Source organism: Callospermophilus lateralis, chromosome 16 (genome assembly GCF_048772815.1).
Source record: "Callospermophilus lateralis isolate mCalLat2 chromosome 16, mCalLat2.hap1, whole genome shotgun sequence".
Taxonomy (NCBI): domain Eukaryota; kingdom Metazoa; phylum Chordata; class Mammalia; order Rodentia; family Sciuridae; genus Callospermophilus; species Callospermophilus lateralis.
In genome coordinates this window covers 47,869,473-47,890,961 of record NC_135320.1, presented here as the reverse complement: position 1 = coordinate 47,890,961, position 21,489 = coordinate 47,869,473, and positions in this window count along the sequence as shown.

Here is a 21,489-nt window from a genome sequence, read left to right as displayed (position 1 = left end):
ATGTGGCATGAACAAAGACCTGGAGATGACAAAGGTGGAGCTTCTGTGCTTTTCACACTTCAGTGGGCTACACAGGAAGGACCAGGAAGGTAGAGACCAGAGGTGGCACTGAAGAGTCATCAGGGACAGCTACTGAAAGGGCTTGCCTATCATACTGTGGAGTGAGATGGGAAGATAATGAGATGTTTTCAATAAAAATGTGACACAATTAGATATTCCACTTGAAGGAGCTCTTTGGGCACAGACTATAACTCCAGTAGCCTAATTGAGAGGTCATGATGAAGGTAGCAGCATACATGTGAATGTGCTCGGGAAGGAGGAGGAGGCAGAATCAAGAGGACTGAGTGATGGATTAGGCACAGGGACCAGTTGTGGAAGACAAAGAAAAATGAGCACCAATGAGAACGCCCTGGTATTGGGTTCCTTCATAGCTGTGACGCCTGTGAAGGGGAAGCCTAGTAGGTTATTTTGTGAACTTTCTGCAGATGATTACTAAGAACCAGAGACACTAGTTCAGTGTTTTGACTAAATCATGTGACACCAAAACACATTAGGAAACTCAAGGCATTTCTCCTATTAGAAGGCACAGGTCTTGTCACTATATAATTTTAAAAATTCTCTCCTGCTTCACATCAAAAACTGTCCTCAGAACAGCATCTAATATGCCCACTGAGCCAAGCATAAATGGAGAATTATTAAGACTCTGAAAGTAAAGATAGCTAATCTAGTTCAATCCTTGTATATATTTAGGAGTACTCATTTTCTAACTGGCCGTTCTTTCTTCATATATGATTTATCCAGAGAAATACAGACCTATGCAGATACCACCATGGAGATATTTTCTCACAGTTCTGCCAACTCAGAGATCCTCTCCCTGTCGAGACTCTCTTTGGAATCTTTTAATGTATAAATGAGGTAGAAGTTTCTAGACACCAAGAATTCCAGAGCTCAGCGAGTTATTCTGACACTTCAAGTTGCTTTTCAAAACAGGATTAATCCATGTTCAAGGGTTAAATTAACATGTTGGTGTTGGATCTACCTGAGTAGAAAGTCCTCTTTTCTTGTGTCTCAGATATAACCCAATGCCTACTTCCCTTACAGCAGGACCCAAAACATTTCCCCTGGAACTGAGTGAAGTCATTCTGACCCTTTGGTCACCTCCTATATAATTAAAATTGCAGTTGATGATCACTTCCTACTGTAAGTCCATTTCCTATCTGAAATGGTCTACCAGGAAGGCCCTCTATCTCTCCTGTAGTTGAAATAATAAACAGTCAAGAAGCCCAATTTTGAGATAAAAATTTCACCCAGAAACTTTGAAAACATTTCATGTTCAAGTTGTTGCAATGACAGGCATTTTACCTTTCTGAGAGAAGTGCACATACATCTAGGGAAGACTTATTTTATAACAATGTTTAACACAGAGACAACTTATGTCTATCTCTTTTCCTAAAGGAGAGGATAGAATAATTATTTATATGGTGAGTGGTAAATGAACTTCTAGTATACAAAGGAAATTTTGACTTGGAACATCCTAGAATATAGTACCTTCAGACCCTTATTTAAGAAAAGACCTTAAAGTCATTTAGGGCAGGTACCTATTTTTAACATCATCCAAAGAGGGTAAGTCATTCATTTTTACAGGTTTTATGCAGTATGAGAGGTGCAGGGTACAAGGTTGAACACCAAAGCTTATGATAGACACAGAAAGTTTAGCTAAGATTGGACACCTCGTGGAAAACACTGAGAAAAGCTTCCTGTTAGGCTGTGGCTCCTCATATGCTCTGAGTTAAGTTTGTTTGTTTGTTTGTTTAAGAAAAGCAGGTAGAATTAACATGATGATTAAATGATTACTGTTTAATTGTTCTTAAGGACTTTTTGAGTCCCCACACAGAGACAGACAATATGACTGCAACACAAAAAGAAACATGTAATGTTTGTATGCCCCTCGCTTATGATACTCTAATCAGAATCATGAAACTTACTTCTTATGATTTTATTTTTATTTTTTTATTTAATATGCAGTGCTGTGGGTCAATCCTCATAGAGTACATGCTAAGCAAGTACTATGTCAAGTTACATTCTTAGCCCCATGATTTTTTTTTTTAAATAATTGAAGGAAAACCTAACGTTCTTGGTATCCTCAGAAAGACAGAAAACATTTATAACTGATGTCATATAGGACTGGAAGTTCTATTGCAGTAGAAGTAACAAAGGAGGATAGAATGCTTCCCATTCCCACCAACCTTTGCAGAACATCGATTCTCTGCAGAGACTTGACTCTTGGCTTCAGGCCAAACCCTAACTTCAGGTTCCATCTCCATCTCCAAGCAAGCCAAATAAGGGAGATGGTCCCTTATTTTGGAAAACCCTCAGAGATAGTACGTACAACATGCAAAACAGTTACAGATGCACACCCACACATGCATGCACACACACACGTGCACAAACCAATCTACAAATAACAGAGTGGTTTTAATATTTCTTCTAATCCATCTTATAAATGGCTAGTTGAAACACGAAGCCAAGTGGAGCTGTCCCAGTTCTGATCCTATGCTGATTCCCCACCACTTCTCCTTGCCTCTTCCTCCTACTTCTTCTTCCTTCATCTCTTCCTTTCCCTCTCCTTCTTCCATTTTCCTCCTCTTCTCCTTATCCTCCTTTTCCTTCCCTTTCTCTCATGCTCCTGGATATCCCACAACAGCCATATGCTGCAGATGGAATCTGCAGCAGCCCACATATTATACATATTTTTTAGCTTCCCAATATGTAGTTTCTCTGAGACAACCCATAAATAAAATCAGCAACCATTTTTCTACAGCTCTAACTGACACTGATACCAATGTACTGGTGTGCAATGCTGCTTCTTCCTACAGTTCAAAAAAATACCTGGCTGCCATATGTAGTACCCTGTACTTTGCCCCAACAACAAAGAGAGCAATTTGTAATTTTATGTTTGCTTGATTTTGAATAATTTTAGTTTCCTCTGCTGACCATAGGCTTCATGTGGGAAAGAAGAGTGTTGAAAGGTTTCTCCCAGGAGCTGCCTTAGAGCAAATGCTCAGTATATTGTGTGCATGTGTGTGTGCATACATGTGTGTATGAATGAATGGGTATTTTCTCTTCCTCTCTCAACTCCAGGGTGGTGGCACAAAGGATCCCCCTCACCACCCACACACACCCTTACATATCCAAGGAAGAACATCTTTCAAGTTGACTGTCCCTGAACCACATCTTATACCCTTTGACTTCCTTGAGACCATTCAAAGTAGCTTATCTGTTCCATGAATTACACAGTTAGGTGCCCCTTCCACTTAACATTTTGCATTCTTAACTGATACTTTTACAATTTATAATAAGTAATCCAAACAAATGACCTTAAACATAAGAATTTTAGGACTAAGGAAGCAGTTTCAATAGGAAACATTTTTGAATGTAACTGCCTGCTTTGCTCAAATACAGATCTCCTGACCACCACAAGCACCTCTGGAAAGTTTCTATAAACCCACTGGGACAGATGTAGATTTGTGACAGGCTTAGAGTCTATGGAAAGAACCAACATTCAACGTTTACAATGTGTCAATCATTTTATGTATTTTATTTCTTTAATAACAACATAACTATGAAAAAATACAATAGTAACTAATTTTGGGGTGAGGAACTTAATTCCATAAGTTAATAACTTGCCGAAACTTAGCTGTTAAAAGGGAGAATTTAGATTCAATCTGGACTTCATGTTGGTTCTCAAATGTCTATCCTCCCTGGAAGAAAGGGAGAAGCTTCAGTCTCCAGGTCCTTGAGTAGGAAGGCACTGAACAAACCATCTTCTCTTGGAAATCACTGTTTATATGAGAAAATCAAATTTCGTAAAGAAATGTAATATGGTAAGATGCCCTCCGACAGTCCAATAATTGTGACGCTAAAGAGATAACTTTAAACCATTGACAAAACTATCCACAGAGGCAATGAATGAAGGCAGACATTGACTACAATAAATACCAAAAATTTCTCACCCATCACCACCAACCTGTCTTTGTTTCTTTTCTCAGTTATGTTTCCTTGATGCCTTAGTTCTATATTTCAAATATTAGTGCACTGGCCAGAGCTTCTGATCTTCCCTTCCCTCGTGCAAAACACATTACTAAGACTCAATAAATGCAGGCCAATAACAACCACCTTAATCTTGCATCAGGGGAAATTTCTTTCCAGCAAGAGCTCATGATTGACTTACCTCCTGACAGCTATGATAACCTCTGGCATTCTTACTTTCACTACACTCTCTGAAAAAACTGTTTTCAACACCATTAACACAGTGTTTCCTTACTGATATGTGCTCTGGTGGTCCTTCTTTTTTTTAATTATGAATTTACTTTAACTGTGAGTTTAATTTAGATGAAATAGAACATATTCAGTAAGCTCATACCAATTAAAAAGTTTTTGAAAAAATCAATGAACAAAGCTTTGTATGGATTTAATCTTTCCTGGTGGCACAGACACTATTTTTATCTGCAAGCTCTACAAGACACCACTCAACTGAGGCAATTTGGAGACAGACTGTGATTTTTTTTTTTCTCAGCTAATTATTCACGGAAGTAAGAAAGATCTTTAAAATTTTTCTTTACATTCATACTAGTAACTAATTACAGCAAATACGAAATTGGGTAAAAGATTTATTTAGCCTAGTAACCCAAAGTTGACCCTCTCATCCCCCCCAAAAAAAATGAATAGGAAAAAAAGAAGTGCTTTTATTCCAATTAAAAACAGGTCAACTTTTAATACCAAGGGACTTCGTTACCTTCTTATTGAAACCTTAGGTAAAGGCCTAATTTATAACTGCTTTTAAATTTTTTTCTACTTAGCTGCACTACCAAATTAAAGTCTAACTGAAAACACACAGCTTTGAAAGCACAAGTAGGACTTAGGACCATCCAAGTGAGGCACACATGGGTACAGTTTTCATTCCTAATCACGTAATCTCTTTAAACCTCCTATTTGAAGACAAAAATGAAGATTGGTACATACAGATAGAAAAAAGGTTGAGCTTATTCATTGTTTCTATAGGACTTTATTCATTTCAGTTATGAAAATTCAGAATCTGATCACAAATAACTGATTAGATAGGGCCTCATTCTACAATTACTGTCTTCTTGACTTGGCGTTGTTATCAACTTCAGCTTTAATGAGATTTCGATAAGATTCCCATTGTATATTTTGATCATAATATGTATGCTTTATTTCAAATAAAAATCAACATGTTTTAACCCAATATATACAATTTTTCTTTGATTTTTTTTTTGTAGTTATGCTTCTAATCTCACAATTTTTTTTACGTTTCACATGGAACTTTTTTTGTGTGTGCCAGAGATTGAACTCAGGGGCACTTAACCAATGAACCACATTTGCTGCCATTTTCATATTTTTATTTAGAGACAGGATCTTGCTAAATTGCTTAGGCCTTGCTAAATTACAGAGGCTGGCTTTGAACTCGCAATCCTCCTGCCTCAGCCTCCAGAGCCACTGGGATTATAGGCAGATGCCTCCATTCCTGGCTTTACATGGAACATTTTGACTTAGAGGAAGGGAAGAAGAATCTGGAGAGAGTAAAAAATTTCTAATGCACACACATATATACACACAAACTGTTATGGTTTGGATCTTAAGTTCCCCCAGAGGCTCATATCTTGAAGACTTGTCCTTACCTGATGGAGTGATGCAAAATAAGCATTTCTACTTCTAAGTTGTTTATCTCATGTGTTTTGTCCCAATGATGGAAAGCAAAGTGACATACATGCACATACACAAAGTTAATTGGATGGTAATTGGCCATTCACTGTGATTCATCCACCAATGGCAGGTTAATCCAAAACCAGTGTTCTCCTTCAGGCTAGCTCTGACACAGGAAGGATGGGGGACTGGACTATTACTGAAACATGTATATAAAAGAACCCATATGCATGGGAAGAAATAAATCGATAATTGAGAAAGTCTTGCTTTCCTAAAGACACCAATGAATCCTAAAGACACCAATGAATGAGGAGGAGGTGGTGGAGGAGCAGAAGAAAGAAGTAGCTACAAAAGAGAAAAAAGAAAGAAATTTTCTGCCTTGTGATTTTTATCCATATGCTTGCTCTGGGACAATTTCTGAAGATTCCCTCTTTATTCTGACATTCCAGGCAGAGAACAGCTAGTGTCGAGTCTCTCAGGAAACTGACCGCATTTTCAAGAAACTGTTGGAAGACCAATGTGACTAGATTGGATTAGTAGAGGAAGAGTAGTGAAGCATGACATCAGAGAAGGGGAAAGGGGACAGAGAGGCAAGGCTCTGCAGCTGGAATGTGACTTGTTCTTTATTGCAAGGGTTCAGGAGCAGTGTGACATGATTTGACCTGCATTTTAATGGGCCCATTGTGGCTTCTGTATTAAGAATAGATTAAAGAGAGGCAAGATGGAAGTTGAGAAATCAGACAAGAGGTGATGGGATGCAGAATGATAGCCGTGAAGGTGGGAAGAAGTGGTGCAATTATAGATACAATTCTGTTGATTGAGCTGACAGGATTGGCTGTTGATGACTTGTACATGAGAAAAGTATAGGAATGAAAGGTGACTTCAACTAAAAGGTGAACCGGAGGTTTTTTTCTTTGTTTTCTTGGCCTGCACAACTGTAAGAATCAGTTATCACCTGAAGTGGAGAAGGCTGCACATCTAGATGTGACATTTGAGATGTCTGCTAAAGATCCATATGAAAAAATGAGTGCATGGTTGGCTACATGAATTTGGTGGTATAAAGATATATTTGACATGAAATTATAAACTTAGGAGTCCTTTGTTTTTTTTAAAGAAATAGTTCATATCCACAAGACTTAATAAAGATCACCAAGTAGGTGATTGTGTGTATACCCACACACAAAAAAAAGAGGACTTAGGACTGAGTTTTGAAATATTTCAAAATTTTAAGGTTGGAAAGGAGAGAATTAGTCCACAAGCAGGATTGAGAAGGAATAACTAGGAAGGTAAGATAAAAACCAGCCAAGTGTGGTATCATCAAGGTCAAGCAAAGAGAATATAAAGATGAGAGTGTCAGTGTTATTAAATAGGTTTTGAGATGGGGACTGAAAATTGACCATTGAATTTAAGAAAATCATTGGCAACCTTGACAAGAGAAATTTTTCTGCAATGGTAGAGTTGAAAAGTTGGTGGAAAAAAAGTTTAAGAGATAATAAAAAAAAAACAAAAAACAGAGATAGCTTGAATTTGAGGAGTTTCCCTGCAAGGTAGGGCAAAGAAATGAGGCTGTAGTAATGTGGGAATAGAAATGGAGTCATATTTCTTTAAGATGAGAAGAATATCATCGCATTTATGTGCTAATGTGAACTCCAGTGGACAATGCAATATTGTTAATAAAGAAAAGAAAAGGCAGGATTTCGGGGGAGGGGTTCCTTAATTAGGCATGAGAGAGTAGGTGTTGGTGCACAAATGGAAAGATTAGTTTTAGATTGGAGCATAGGTAATTCATTTTATGTAACTTGCAGGAAATCAAAAGAACTTAGTATAAATACTTATTGGAAACCAGAGGTGGTAAGCCTATAAAAGTCCATATGAGTCTATGAAATTATTTTTTTTAATCAGACTTAAATTTTTTTATTAGTGCATTATAGTTTTGAATATTAGTGGGATTCATTGTTTTATATTCATATATGCACACAACATAATTTGGTCAATTTCATTCCCTAGTACCTCCCTTTTTATGGAAGTTATTTTCTAATTGTTACAATCTTGGTGAAGCGGAAGTCACCAACTGAGAGTGAGGGGTTTGATGCTTGGGAACGTGAGGAGAATAGAATGAGTTTTGAAACAGTCATCTAAGAGTGTGACAGTTATGATTAGCCATCAATATTTAGGTTCCACTTATGGCTCATTCATGAATTCATAGTGAGTCACTATGGTTGAATTTTAGACAGTTGTATTTATTTGGGGTTGTGTTGTAGGTTTTGTTTTATTTGGGTTTTGTTTGGGTTTGGGTTTTTGTGATGCTGGGGATAGCACCCAGGATTTTGTGCATGTCAGACAAATGCTCCATTACTGAGCTATACTCCCAGCCCCATATAATTTTACCAAATGAATATAAAGCAAGAGAAGGTCAAGGAAGGCTGCATCCAAAGGAGTGCTTGAGTATTTAAACACAGTGAGGAAAGGGAGAACAAGTCAAAGAGACAAAATACATTAAAAGGGATTATCAGTTCCAAACTACAGTATGTTATATTTGGAGCACCGTAATCGGCTGAATTATTCAGGTTGGAGGAGTGTCAGAGATAGCAAGGTGAAATAGAGATTATGGAGGAATTAATTCCTGACAATGACAAGGTCTCAGTTATAACTTTGAAAGTGAGTGGATATAGTTACCACCATTCAAGATAGGAAAGATTATGGAAAGGCCAGGTTTGAGGAAAGGAAGTCAAATTTTTATTTTGGAAACATTAGTTTTGAGACTTCTACCAGAAACCCTGGTGATGAAAGAAATCTGGGTTTCAGAGAGAAGTTTTTAAATTTGGAAAAGAAAATCAATGGTAGATATCACTTGAAGCCATGAGGCTGAATAAGTTCACACAAACTTATTATAAAATATGTCAGTACCTGCTGTTGGCCACATAGAATGGTGTTTTAGAGTGGTCTTATAATCAGAGTGTCTGAGTTCAAATCCTGGCTTCCTCCTTTCTACCTGTAAAACTTTGGAAAAGTTTTAACTTCATTGTGACTCAAAGAAATGACAACTATCATTTAGGGGTGTTTAAGAGCTAAACAAGATCATTTATGTAAAGAACTTTTTTACATTAGATGGCATAGGGTGAGCTCTTAATAAATGTTAGAAAATATGATTAAGACCAAGATACAAGATTCAAGGGGATATGGAATAAGGCTATTGGCTTTCTCAGGTTTCAACACATGAGATAATATCTGAAGTGTGTCTTAGAGGGTGGTAAAGAGTTTTGCAGGAGGGGATAATCAATGGTGATGGAAAGAAACATAAGAGACTATAACAAGTGCTGACTTTCAGCGAAGGATAAGGAAACATATGTATTGAACAGTGCAGATATAGCCTGCGTCCATGCCATGAGTAGAACTCCTTTCAAGGACCTATGATTGTCTAAGAAGAAATGATCTCTAAACTTTCCTCTTCTGGGAAAATGTGCAACTGTTTTTGTCAACTTTTTCACTGTTATGACCAAAAGATCTGAAAAGAATGATTTTAGGAAGGAAAAGTTTATTTGGAGCTCACAATTTCAGAGATGTCAGTGTATAGAGAGCTGACTCCATTCCTTGTGGCCTGAGGTGAGACAGAACATCATGGAGGAAGTGTGTGGTACAGGGAAGCAACTGGGAACATGGCACCAAGGAGTAGAGAGAGAGAATTTCCCTTACCATGACAAAATATAGACCTGAAGGGCCTACGCCCAGTGACCCACCTCCTCAGCCACACCCTACCTGCCTACAGTTACTATCCAATTAATCCCTATCAGTGGATTAATGTGCTGTTCAAGTTAAGGCTCTCATACCCAATCATTTCACCTCTGAACTTTCTTTTTTTAAAAAATTGGTTGTTCAAAACATTACAAAGCTCTTAACATATCATATTTCATACATTAGATTCAATTGGGTTATGAACTCCCATTTTTACCCCAAATACAGATTGCAGAATCACATCGGTTACACATCCACATTTTTGCATGATGCCATATTAGTAACTGTTGTACTCTGCTATCTTTCCTATCCTCTACTATCCCCCCTCCCCTCCCATCTTCTCTCTCTACCCCATCTACTGTAATTCATTTCTCTCCTTGTTTTTTTTCCCATTCCCCTCACAACCTCTTATATGTAATTTTGTATAACAATGAGGGTCTCCTTCCATTTCCATGCAATTTCCCTTTTCTCTCCCTTTCCCTCCCACCTCATGTCTCTGTTTAATGTTAATCTTTTCCTCCTGCTCTTCCTCCCTGCTCTGTTCTTAGTTGCTCTCATTGTATCAAAGAAGACATTTGGCATTTGTTTTTTAGGGATTGGCTAGCTTCACTTAGCATAATCTGCTCTAGTGCCATCCATTTCCCTGCAAATTCCACGATTTTGTCATTTTTTAGTGCTGCTCCATGGTGTAAAAATGCCACATTTTTTTTATCCATTCATCTATTGAAGGGCATCTGGGTTGGTTCCACAGTCTAGCTATTGTGAATTGTGCTGCTGTGAACATCGATGTGGCAGTATCCCTGTAGTACGCTCTTTTAAGGTCTTCAGGGAATAGTTCGAGAAGGGCAATAGCTGGGTCAAATGGTGGTTCCAGTTGCTTAGGGCTCCCTAAGTTGCTGAGGCTGGCTTCAACTCGTGATCCTCTAGCCTCAGCATCCAGAGCTGCTGCAATTACAGGTGTGCGCCAAGGCTCGGCCAGTCTCCCATTTATAAATGAGCAGGGAGGTGGCCTGCTCCGTTCCCTAACCTCCAGTCATATGCCAACATCTGCCCCAGATGGCTGGGCTGACCTGCACGGAGTCCCATATCTGGTAAGGCAGATAGTCGGGGCTGACGCTATCGGGGAAGCCTTGAGGAAGGAAAATGGCCTGCAGACCCGACAAGAGGGGTAAAGTGGCCCCAGGAGACCCCTCTCCGTCCCCTTCTCGTCCTCCGGGTTTCACCGCGAAGGCAGGGAACCTCCACCAGCGCCTTTCCTCCGCTTCCATTGCGGGCTGCTGTCAGGGGCAGCGCAGCAGCCTAAGAGTGCTGCTTTTAGACCTTGTTTAGTTGTCATTAAAATACATATGTGATAAACAGAAGTGGCTTCATTCAAGAGTTGGACCAATGTAGGAATTGGTCACATCTGGACATATGCAATGCCTCCACAAGGCAAGAATTCTAAAAGGTTCCTTCTGCCTCAGATGCTGCCTTTCCTCTCTTGCTTTGAGGTATCACAGCAAATGCAAATGTGTCATATGGTGGGGTCAGGTTTAAGACTATTACCAACCCTCAGCCCTGTAGATTGAACCTGAGGTTTAAAAGGACCCTGAAAGCACAGTGAGCAGGTTTTTATTTTAATGACTGGGAAGAGGGTAAGGGAATGTGTTAAGAAGAAGGGACATCCCATTGGCAGGCCTAAGTCTGGGAGTCACACCTGGTACCTGGGTGAAAGGCCCCTAGGGTGGTCCTGAGCCTCTGCGGAAATGTGGCAGCCTGCTCAGGATCTCCGTGGGAGGATCACATCCCTACTCTGTTGGGTTGACTAGCAACCCAAGCCAACCAATCAACTCTGGGCATCTTATCTCATCTTCCCATGAATTGTTTTTCCAACCATAAAGTGGAAGTGGCAAAATCTGCCTGACCTGTGTGCCAAGAACATTGTAGAGAATAAACATGTTAATATAAACTTGTAAACCTGGAATTCTTTTTCAAGAAGAATGCTACATGAATTCCAGGAATGAGTAGTTAATTATTATTGCAAATTGAGTTACGGTCACTGAAAAGATTACAATCATTTAGCAGTTAATCTTTATCTTGTGTAAAGCACCAAGAAGCTCTCTTATTTTCTACAGGTAAAAGTTGCCTTTGGTTAATGAGAGAATACTTTTTACTTATTTTTTGTACTAAGAGAAGCTTAAGAATAATATTTAAACATGTGAGTTGAGTCATCAAATAAATAACCTATACAAAAATGCTTTACAAGTTGAAAAACACTATATGCAAATGTTATTGGGTAGTGCTATTATTAATTCTTTTGTCTTTCCTTTAAGATAAATGTTACAAGTATTCCTTTAAGATAAATGTTACAAGTATAACAAAAACAAAATTTCAAAATCCAAGAATTAAACAACACTGCATATCTAAGAAATAATATAAAACTAGACAAAATATGTGCTTATTATACTTTTGTTGTAAATGAATATATTTTCAAAATATTCATTTCATAAATATAACACATTGGGATCTACTTTTTGAATTTAATTTCAATTCACATTTTAAAATATTCCATGTCTTGATGTTAAATACATTTCATTCACCAAAAAAGTTCATCCATGTCCTAAGGTTATAGGCAAGAAATGGTTGGATTGCAACTGCCATTTCTCATCATCACAAGATAAAGAGAAACTCTGTTTTCTTCAGCTCATTTAACCAAGGAAAAGTTAAAAACTCAAAAAGCAAACTTGGAAGATCGCAATAGAATAAACTTGAAGGCATCTCAGAGACTACTTGACTTTAATAGACTGTGAAAGTCATTTTGAGTCCTTGAAAAAGTTACCTTGATTATGTTCTAGAAGCATGCTTCTAAGCCAGTAATCCAGAGATTGTGCACCCTTGTTGCCAAGTCCCTCGACCTCTAAGTGGGCTGATGATATTTCCCTGAAGGATCCTAGGGAAACCTCATTACAGCCTAAAAACTTTCCCTAAAGTAAAAAATGTTGGCACTGCAGCAAGGTGAACTTCCCAAGGTCAGAGAAGCAGAAAGTGATCCAAAGAACCAAAATGATCCTGTTCTTGGGAAAACATGTGATTGGACAGCATTGTGCTGGATGATCTTCAAGCCAAGAAGCCTCCAGGTAGACAGTGGTAGGCACCTCTTATGAAAGTCACTCAGGTACTTGGATGGGTTTGCCCACGGGTCACTGAGCAAAGCTCAGCTTTGTCTAGCCAAACACAGATGACCTCTTTGTAGAATCAGACCTTAAACAGAATGGAGAATTCTCACCCCAAAGCCCAGCCAGGAGTTCATAATACTACTGCAGTAATCTCTGATTCAAATGGATTCAGGGCTTTCTCTAGAAGAACAGATGCAAGGTTCCGAACAGGGACCGGCTAATTCCACGTCCAATCTGAGAGAGCACTCTGCATTTGGCAAGGTGACTGTCCAAACCTAAAAATCTGAAAGGACTCCAGGGACCCAAATTCCATTATCTTAGATTTCCATTATGTTATTTTTCCCTTTAGTGGGCAAGAAGACCCAGCTTTTATGTCTTATTGAGATCACTTGCTTTTCAAAGTTCATTCATCCTAAGTAGTTGCTGACAAGGAAAGCTGTTTAGGGCTTTTTTAATTAAAAATCTTCATATATCTTTTTCTTGTCTTTGCAGAAGTGAAATAAAACAGACAAAAAATGAATAAATGAAAAATGAATTACTTTGACCTTTTCTTATGGGACTTACTTTCCATCCCTCTAATCCTTGTCAAAAAAAAAAAGAAGAAGAAAGAAAATGATTATATAGTCAACCACATTTTTGAAACACTGTTTAACCCTATAGTCCTTTCTTGGAAACTCCTGGTGGGTATTAGCAAGCCGGCAACCCATAATGCAACACCACTAACAGATAACAACAAATTGTTAAAATATGCATCCCTTGAATGATTGTTTCACAGATACATTTAATATATAAAGAACAATGAGCTAGGCATGGTGGTGGCCCATGCCCGTAATCCTAGCAGCTCGGGAGGCTGAGATAGGAGAATCAAAAGTTCAAAGCCAGCCTCAGCAAAAATGAGGCACTAAGCAACTCAGGGAGACCCTGTCTGTAAATAAAATACAAAATAGAGCTGGGAATGTGGCTCAGTGGTTGTGTGCCCCTGAGTTCAATCCCCAGAACTAAAAGAAAAATGCCAGCCTCAGTAATTAAGAGAGTTCCTAAGCAACTTAGACCTTGTCTCAAAATAAAAAATAAAAAGTTCTGGGGATAGATAGCTCAGTGTTAAAGCACCCCTAGGTTCAATCCCCACTACCAAAAAAAAAAAAAAAAAAACCTCTGAAAGAAGACTTCATAATTAATCTCCCCAAAATCTGAACAAAATGTAAAAGTATTGGGTATCTTTCTCTTAAACAGTGAGCAAACTTAGTAACAATGTATTGAGATTATTCTAGGGGTTCAAATTTTCATTTATTCCTTCAGAGCCCATTTTTACTAAGATGTAGTTCTGTTTCTGGTCTGTAGCCATCATTTCTTATGTATAACTTTGTGCATGGACTTCTAAGTCTATTAAAACAGTGTGGGTTGTTTCCCGTCCTCTCCCCCGACTCAGGTGGGTTCACCTGAGCTGTCCTGCCATTCTAGCCATATGGAATGGAAGGATGGATGGCATTTCATAGAAGAAGCTGTGGTTTCTGGGAAGTTCCATAAAAGCAAAAGGAAGATGTAGAAAACACTTCTACCAACACCCGCTGCCCCAGAGTCTCTCCTCCCAACCACCCTTGATCCTAATTCCCACACAAGGTAAAGCAGAAGGGAGGCAAGTTTTATACAAAGGACCTCCCTGTTCCAGCCTTGAAAGGGATGTGTGGGTGGGGTGGGAAGGAGGACTCACGCCAGAGGAGCTTCAGTGTCCCCAGAAGACTCTTTACAATGTGCCCCTGCAGTATCCTGGGGTTGATCCAGCAGTGGACAAGCAGCAAGACAATGGGTTAGGGTAGCCCTCCCAGCCCACTTCTTCTTCCTCTGTAGGTTAGAAGGATCCATGGATTTTCCAAGTGGCCCCCAGGGATATCTGGGGTCTGGACGGGGAGCTTAACAAAAGGGACTGCTATGGTAGGTATGAAGTGACCCGTAGCCAAAGGTTCCTACCCCAGTCATGGATGACACAACCTTCTTGTTTGGATTTGAGGCATTCTGCTGTGAAGGTGAGGAACAAAGTAAGCCCAGTAGTCAGGTGAATCTGACAAAGGCAGGAGAACTAAGAGGTTGCTCACCAGCTACACCCCCAGCATCAGATAACCAGAGTTTGCCCAAGAACAGATGGACAAGGGACCCCATGAGAACACCGGAGGATGCAGAATGAAGCACAGGAGCTACAGTGTGTATCTGAGTTCCCTCTAGCCCTTTCTGTCTTTCCCATAACCATGAGATTACAGATGTCATCGCACACAGAAGACTTTGAATGACCAAAAGCCTTCTTGGTCAGTTACAGAGAAGGACAGGAGCAAAGTGAAAACTGAGCGTTGAGAAAAAAGGACTGAACTCTTATATTTACTTTATCCGGACCAGCTGAGTTTAGCAAGTTGGATTAATTTAGTCTGTCCCTCCATGCCTGTAACCCCCTGCTACCTAGTAGAGTACAGTTTATTAGGAGGCTCAATGAGCTATGGGAAATAAGCTACATTTTCTTTGCCCATTTATACATGGAATATGCACAATTATCAGTCCACTGCACACAGAGATGCCCAAGTTGCTAAAATGGGAAGTGAACTCATTGGCCTAAAAAATCTGTTTTACATGATGAGGCTGAAAGAACTATCTGGCTGAGAGCCTTTCACCATTAAAGAGTGTAGGTGATGCTTTGGTCAATTAAAAAAAAACCAAAAACAAAAACAAAAACAAAAAAAACATGGCTTTAGAATGAAACAGACTTGGATTCAAGCCTAAGCCACCACCTCCAACCTCTTTGAGACTCAGTTTCCTATTCTCAGTTTGAGATCCTGAGGCTCATCTTACTATAAAGGGTAAGTAATCATTTGTTTTCAGAATTAAATAGATATTGTATAAACTACTTGGTCCTTTGGAAAACCTCAAAAAAACTTGGAAACACAGAATTCACGGATTGGATTTCCAGAGCTAAGGACTTTAAGATTTACACCCCACCCTCCATGCCTCGTTATGGGTTAAGTTGGCTAATAATCTCTATCTTTTGGTGGGTCGGAGTTACTGCTTTAGGAAGACTGTATTTCCTTTTTCCATGGATATGGAGTCCTTTAGATAACTTTAAATCTGCCAACTCAAAATAGCTACCTTTGAGCATTAAATGATTTAATTGTTGTTGTTGTTGTCATTGTTGTTTACTCATAGTGAAAGGAATACATCCTTAAAACCCCAGGAGGACTGAGAGGCTATCAATGTCATAAATGGCTAAGTATTTATGGTCTATAAATATATGTTTTAGCACATCATCTGTCCCAGGTTGCACTTGAAACAGGTTGTTTTTGTTTTTCCTGGCAAATAAAATTTCAGGAGGTTCGGGGCTTCCAGATGCCCAAATGCATTTAGGATTTACTTCACATTAATTTTTCATGGGAAGAAACATATTGATATTCTCTAGAAGCCCTGATGCTGAGAAAAAATTGAGGTCATAGAGTAAAACTAGGAAGATAGAAGGAAAGGAACTTAACCCTCAGTGTTCTCCAGCAAAAAGATAAAATGCTGAAAAGTCTCTGGGCTGAAAATATAGTCTCGAAGGTTAGGCCATTTGAAAGGAGTTGCATCGTCCTTTTCCCCTGAGCCTACCTTCCCCCATCCTCCTTCAGAGCTTCTTCATTCATCTTTCCTTTTTTTTTTTTTTTCTTTTTTTAGTTACCCTGTGTCATTTCCTTTAATCAGCCAACAATACATAATTGGCTGTCACTCATCCAAAGTTGCTAGGGGAAAGATTCACTGGGGAATTCAGACATTTTTAGAAAAAGTATTTGCAATTACTTTATCTATGAATCTTGACAAAAAAAAAAAAAGGTTTAAATTCTTGTAACTGTGAATTGAAAAGATATTTTTTTGTATCACATTGGCCAATACATAATTTTTGAATAGAGACTGTACAGAAAATTTTGTGTTGCAAGTTATTATGTATGGAAACAAGAAACCAGACTTAGGATACTTCCTTGTAGGGAAAATATTTCTAAAACCCAATTCCTTTTGTGTGAGTAATGGCCTCTATTTAGTAAATAATGACATCCATCAGTACATCTTGACATAACATTTTCCTGTCATGAGCAGATAGTATTTTAATATTGCTTATTAGTGTATTTTGTAACTCTAAACAATGACTATTATTTCCCTTTATTGGTTGATGTTTCAATGAACATACATTTTATTTGAATGTATTCCCTTTAGCTATTTCTTACCACCTCTTTTTTTTAAAAACCCATATGCCAAGTAAAAAAAAATTAATTACTCCATTTTAACACAACAAATTCTGCCACCGTGTTCATAAAACTATTTTGTAACATAAAGCCACCAACATTACCAGTCATTTATTTTATTCGGGATTTGATTGCACAGTGCATGGAATCTCATACAATTTACTGGAAATTTGGGTACAAAAACTCTGACTGATAATCAAATATTGCTCTAAGTATTATACTAATTTTCTTGGTAGAGTGCAAACTCACAGTTGTTTGACACAGCCTAACAGCAGGATATTTTACTAATTACAATCAAGTAATGATCTTCTGCTCAGGGAGTTAGCTAAGCAATATTCAGACCACACTACAGACTGCAGGGCTCTTCTAGACCTTTCCTTCTGCTACTCCTGGTTTCTTGGATGCATCCTATATAGGATGCCTATAGAACATCCTCCCCCCAAATCCAGCAATTCCATAGCAGAAATTGTTCATCCTTTTCTTTCTTTGAAATATAATTTTTTCTTTAAATGGACCAAAATTCAAGCAGGTAGTAAACTTGGTGCTTTAACCCACTTTAAAATGCCTAGAAAAATATAATCACTGTTATTTCAAGACATCTTTACTTGGATATTCTCATGTTATTTACAAGTGCTTTTTATGTATCATTTTTGAAACTGGCCAATTATAGGGGGGTTTTTTGTCATCTAAGTTCTGAATTTTTGGTTTTATAAAAAGTAATCAAAACTCTCAAAATGATTTTGAAACAAATAGTTTTACTTATGGACTGCTCTTCCTAGCTCCAGTAATTCTGATATTCTTCCTTCATTTTATTTTCTTTCCATCAGTCAGACAGTGTACTTGTGCTGAACAAATCCAATTTTTTTGGTGTCTTACATGCTATTTAAATTTCTCATCACTTTTGAATGATGGAAACGTGTGTGACAATCCTAGGGCTCACTAATGAGCCTAAAATATTGAGGTTAACCATTCCCTAGATGTATAGTCTGATAATTTAATTTGAGTTTCTGCTAAGATTCCAAATTGTGCCCTAGATATTTTTAAGTTTATTCTATAGCAGATATAAATCACAGCAAGCCAAATCTGTTGATGCATCCAAATAATTGACACACCTACTATCCATGATAATGGAGACCACTGCTGCTACTAATGAAAGAGATAGAAACCTTTGACTTTGTCAAGTCATACTCATTTGGTGGTAGGCAGCAGAGGGTAGCCATTAAGAGCTGAGTTTTGGAAACAGCCTGGCTTGAATCCCACTTTTGCTTCTTGTTAGCCGGCTGGCCTTGGAGAACTAGTTATCATCTCAGGATCACTGCCCTTCTATAAAATGGGGATAATAAAACTGCCTACTCTCAAAGAGCTGTGATGAGAAATAAATAAGATATATGTATAAAACACTTCAATAAGAATCTTGCAAATAGCACATCATCAGTACTCAGTCTCTTTTATTATGATAATGAGCACTCTTTTTTAGCCAAATATTAGGCCACAGCTATGGGTTCAAAGTGTTTCAGTTTATTTGGACTCAAACACTTGAGAAGTCTTCCCATACCACCTGCATCCACTTAGGAAAACAATATTGTTAAGAGCCCTCCATTTGCTAATAGAAAGATTTAAAAATATAATTAGCTTCAGATCTTTCTCTCGACTGGTTTACTCTTGAAGAAGAGGTAGGACATGAGCAGAAATCGGTGGAAAGCAAAGCAAATGGCAGTAAATGCCATAAACAAATGTGCACTAGGACATTGTTATCCAAGTGGGGTTCCCAGATGCCAGCACCAACACCACCTGGGAACTCCTTAGCAATGTAATCTCAGGCCTCTTCCTATCCCTGTGAATCAGAAACTTCAGGGTTGGGTACAGCAAGCTATACTAGTGAGACCTGCAGGTGATTCTGACATGTTATAAAGAGGAGCAGGGCTGCTGGGAGGGAAGCTCTTCTCACTGCAGAAATCTGGAAGGGGGATGTCTGACCTAAGCCCCCAAATAGGTAGGACTTGGACGTGCAGATATGTGGGAGGGATGAGGGGTAAAGCAGATAATTTATGGTGGAAATATCAAGTGTTTCACCCTAGCTTGAATATTGATTATATAAAGTGAAGTACTAGAAAACGACATGAAAATTTTATTGAGGTTAAACAATGGACCTGGATCTGGTTATCACATGAAGGGGGTTCATCTTGAACCTCTTTTCTAGAGGTCTTTTGAATAGAGGAAGATTTTTAGGCAAAGGAGCTTATGATCAGACTAATTTAGCAACAATGTGAAGACTACAACAGGTAATGGTATCTAAATGGGAAGAGTATAAAGACATATTGATGACTATGAAGATTCTTGCAATAACTTATGTCTCCTCTTGGGCTTTCCGGATATCTGGATTCTTATGCCCAAATTATTTCAAGAGTTTCCACTCTGTAAGAATATTATTGAACACTAACTATAAGTCAGGCAAATGCTAATGTTTTATATGTTTCATTTAATTTAATCCTCACCTTCACCCAGTATCACCAGGAAGGTCATTCTATCATCCTTCCATTATAAATGAGGCAACCGAAGGCTCTACAAGGTTATGCTGACATGGCTAGGTCTCAGCTAATGTGCATGGAGTCTCAATTTGAATCCCCATGGTCAAACTCTAGAAGGCACACTCATAACTACTGTCTGTACTCCATGTAACCATTCCTAACAACAAATACAAAGAATCTTTTAAAGTGTAGATATATATAGACTTGCCTGAAGAGAAAAAGTATTTACAGGAGTATATACAACCTGGAATCTGAAAAAGACCCAGGAACCCATGGTGAAGGGCTACATTAGCAGTGAGGACATGAGGCAGCCCTGAGTTTCATTTCCAGTCACTTGTTTTTTTTGTTTTGTGTTTTGTTTTGTTTTGTTTTTGGGTTTTTTTTTTTTTGTTTGTTTGTTTGTTTGTTTGTTTTTAGCCAGGGATTGAACCCAGGGGCACTTAACCACTGAGTCATATCCCCACCCTCTCACTTTTTAATCCCTGAGCCTCTGGGATTACAGATGTGAGCCACTGTACCTGGCTTAATTTCCTGTCAATCTTTCACTCTGTGACTTTGTACAAGATCCTCAAAGTCTTTCAGAACTTCATTATCTTCACGTGAAAAAAGTTATTGTGATGAGATATTTTATAAAAATATCTAAAATGCATAGTACAGACTTTGACACATAGTAAGTGCTCAATAAATTAAAAAAGTAGAAAAGGGAAAGATATTCTGATTTCATTCCTGACTATCTCTGGAAGTTTATAAACAGAGGAAAACAAGTACTTCCTGAATATCCATGCTTAAGCATCAATCCATCTAAATAAAACTAAATAATTAAACTCGAAGAAGTGCTTCATAATGAGGAAAAAACTAGAGGTTCATGCCTTAGCCTGCCTACTGCTAACTAGGTCTGGAACCTTACTGAATATGGTAGTCATGGTTAGAACACAGTTAAGAAACTTCTTTCTGAACTCTCGGTTGCAGATTCATACAAGTGTCCTGGGGATACAAGAGGGGTTGAAGATCACCCCAGCCCCAACCTCACTATACCAAGAATTTTTCACCCATAAAATAGTGGGTGGGAGGTATGAAAAGTTTTAATAAGATAATTTAAATTATTTTGATTTTAAAATTAGAACTGTTAATTTTAATTACTTTGCCAGATGCCTCTACCAGTATATTAATGAAATGCATCAAAATAAAAAGAAATTTTCATAACTAACTTTAAATTTTCTTAGGTCTAGTCCAATTATATCAGAATGATAGGAGGGGCTGTTAGGACAACCTCGTCCACAGGTTTTCATCAGTGGCTCAGAGCCCAAGCTAATCATTTTCTGTCATCATCATCTCATGGACTACAATAAGCAAATACCAACCTATATTCTATTGCTTCCATTTTAGGAGCTAGGCAAAGCTGCCCAGGAACCAGCCTGAACACACCCCTCTCTTCTCACCCTAACATCTTTTAAATATGGTTATTATTTTTATTTTCTGCTTTAAAAAAATTAAAGGGATAGTTCTTTGGAGGACACAGCCTTTGTGGAGAGTTTCACATTCCCTTTGCATCTTCTTCTTAGATTTTAGTAGCAAGACAAGCAAGTTAAGTATGTACAACACTTAGAGGCGTGCATAGAGGCAGTGAGCTGTAAGGTCTTAAGTACAACAGCTGGGTCCACAGTGCTGTTGCCAGCAGCTCAGGTTTTGGAATTAGAGTCGGTTGGACCTTGATTTCAAACTCCTCACTGTGACCTTGTGAAAGTTACTCAACTGTTATGAGACTCAGTTTCCTCCTTTACTAAAAGGAGATGGCAGTATCTGTTTGAAGAATGAACCAGATACCCTTCAGTAGTTTTTGCAGCCCAGGCTCAGCATGCAATAGATTTTATTATGAATAAAAGTTGTCATTTATTTCTTTTTTTTATTTCCTTCCCTATGATACCCAATAAAGTCAAACTCCAATACAAATTATAATGTAGGGCTGCCAAGGTAAGGAGGTAGTCTAATAAATTCTATGTCCATGTTATACTTTAAAACAAAAATTGTACTTCCCTCTCACGTATAGGATAGAAAATGAATGGAAGTGATTAATAGGGAAAGATATTGATATAACGCAAG